Genomic DNA, 3026 nt, shown 5'->3' on the forward strand with positions numbered 1-3026 from the left:
AGGGTTTGGACCCTAAAGGCCTTCTCGAACGTAGGACCTTAGGTACGTACCCTCAACATTAGAATTTGCTTACAGTAAAGATAATGGCTGTGTGTGTGTTTCTTTGAATAAGCAATTTTCAGTCTGGTAGAGTCTTAACCCAAAGGACCCTAGGGGTACTTTCCCCTCAACCAGTGCTGTGTACATGTGGTGTCGCGTACATGTCATGCATGTGGTACTATGTACATGTGGTATTGTGTACGCATTGTATAGTGGTGCGGTGTACATGTGGCGTTGTGTACACAATGTGTAGGTGGTGTCATGCACATGTGATGATGTGCACATGTTGTGCAGGTGGTGCGATGTACTGGTGGTACTATGTACATGTTATATATATGGTGTTGGTGTACGTGTGGTATTGGGTGCATGTCATCCATGCTGAGTTATGGGCATGCGGTATTATGTATGTGCATTGTGCAGTCATGGTATCATGACATATGCATTCATTATGTTGCACCCTAGACACGTATTTGTGTTGGGTTGTACATTAGGTGTAGGTTCATGTATTGTGTTATACACAAGATGTAGGCGTATGTATTGAGTTGTGTTGTACACTGGGTGTAGGTTTATGTGTTGTATGTCAGGTGTAGATGCATGTGTTGCATGGAGTTGCATGTCATATGTGGTTGTATGTATGCGATGCACACTATGTTTATGTGCACATGGTTGAGGAGAAGGCACTGGATGTTTGTCGGGTGTGGCAACAAATCCAATATGTTACATAAAGAACTAAGGTAGAAGTAAGGATCGATGAAGGACAAGTATCAGTATTGTATTTCAGTTTTAGTATGCATGCGATTTATGATTCTGGCCCATGATGATTACATGTGATCTATGATTTTGATTTATGATGGTGACATGTCATTTCTGATTTTGATGGTTATGTTTGAGCTAACCTGATGTGATATTTTTATACATGTTGACTTGGTCAAATATGCTAGTTTGACTTGTTGTGACAGGTAGTGAACATGATTGCAAATGTACTGTATTGACGAGCTATCAATGAGGTATGATGTGAATTTATTTTAATTTATTTTAAAACTGATGGAAGCTATGTGCGTAGTACAGGAATCATGAACATGCCCGATTGGGTAGTTGAAATCAACTACAAGAATTAGCAGCTTGATATGGTGGTTTGGTGGTGGCTTATGGTGGTTTTGTAGTTGCTTTATGATGGTTTAGTATTTGATTTATGTTGGTTTAATATATGCTTTATGGTGATTGATATATGCTGTATGATGGTTGATATATGCTTTATGATGATTTGATATATGGTTTATGTTGGTTGATACATGCTATATGATGTTTTGATATATGCCTTGTGATGTTTTGATAGATGCTATATGATGATTAGTGTATGATTGATATATGTTAGATATATGATTTGGCATATGTTTTGGTATATATATTTTGATGATGTTGTTATATGTACACCTGTGTATGGATGTAAATACCACAACGAGCTATGTTATCAAGCTCCACTATGCAGTATGGGTGTAATGTTGTTATGCTACCATGTGGTTATGTTATCAAGATGTTATGATGTCATATGAGTTTTCTTAAGCAGAATGATCATTGTAAATATCGTAATGAGATGTGTTATAAAACTCCACCATGCGGTATGTTGTCATGTCATTATGATGTTATGTCTTGAGCAGATCTTTCATTGTAAATACTGCATCGAGCTGGGTTATAAAGCTCCATGAGCAGTATGTCTTCTTTCAGTAGGTCGTTGAGGTATTTGTGTGATTGAACACTGAGGACGGTGTTCCCCCAAGGGGGAGGGTTCTGTAATAGCCCTGGTAAAAATTCCATGTAATAAATGTTAAAAAATAATAACCACGGATGACTATGACACGTATTCCAAGCTGAATGGTGGGAAAGACATACAGAGGGTGTTCGTTTGGTTGTTTATGGCTAAGGAAATTGGCAAAGGCAATGGCTAAGGCATTAAAGAGGCAAAAAAGTATTTTGGCACATTTATTTATGAAAATGATGGAAAATAGGAGAAAAGGAAGGTGAAAGGTCACATTTTGCATGTGAGGAGGAAATTGAAGGAAAATAATGGAAAATGAAGAAAATAGAGGCCTCATTAATAAAAAGGCTTATGAGAATCAGTGGGCAAGACTTGGTCGGTTTAGCTTTGGAGCTCTCTCATTATTCTCTCTCTCTCTCATACTCTTGGGTAGTTACAGTTTTCTTGGAGCACTCTTGGAGGGTGTGACATACTTGGATTCTTGGAGCAAGAAGGCAAACGAAGAGCAGGAAATCACAACAGGGCATCAGCATCAGCAACTACATCAGATTTCTTGCAGGTACCGAGTTGCATGTATGATTTCTTCACTAGTTTTGGCATGCATGGCACATGGATGTGGTTTCTTAGTTATGATCTGTCATTGGCATGAAGGATTTCTTGGATTGACAGTGGATTGCCTAGCCTTGCCATTTCCTAGATAGCCATGTTGATTGTGGGGTTTACTTTCATTTCTTTGTTTTTTTTGGTTCTCATGTTTCCTTAGCTTGTTTTGAGTTATTAGTCCTGGACGCCCTGGTTGAACAAATGCTCTGGAAGCCCTGTAACATCTTGGGTTGAGTTACTAGTCCTGGAAGCCCTGGTTGGACAAATGCTCTGGAAGCCCTTGGTGGGTTGAGTTACTAGTTCTGGAAGCCTTGGTTGGACAAACGCTCTGGAAGCCCTGTATAAGCTGAGGGTTGAGTTACTAGTTCTGGAAGCCTTGGTTGGACAAACAATCTGGAAGCCCTGGAAGGCTTGGATGGAGACCAATTTGATGATTGTTTTTGGTGATGTCCAACCGTGAGGTGGAATTACTAGTTGATGGGTTGAGGTGGGTGGCCTCTGGAAGCCCTGGATGAGTTTTGACTGATGTGTTCTATGGGATCCCACATTCATGCTTGGAATATGGCACGGGGGTGATTGGTTGAAGAGAAACTTGGCTCAGCCAATCTATGGTCGGGTGGAACGTGGT

Source organism: Pinus tabuliformis, chromosome J, assembly GCF_031772625.1.
Source record: "Pinus tabuliformis cultivar Carrire ecotype Pingquan chromosome J, CPIR1, whole genome shotgun sequence".
NCBI classification, from domain to species: domain Eukaryota; kingdom Viridiplantae; phylum Streptophyta; class Pinopsida; order Pinales; family Pinaceae; genus Pinus; species Pinus tabuliformis.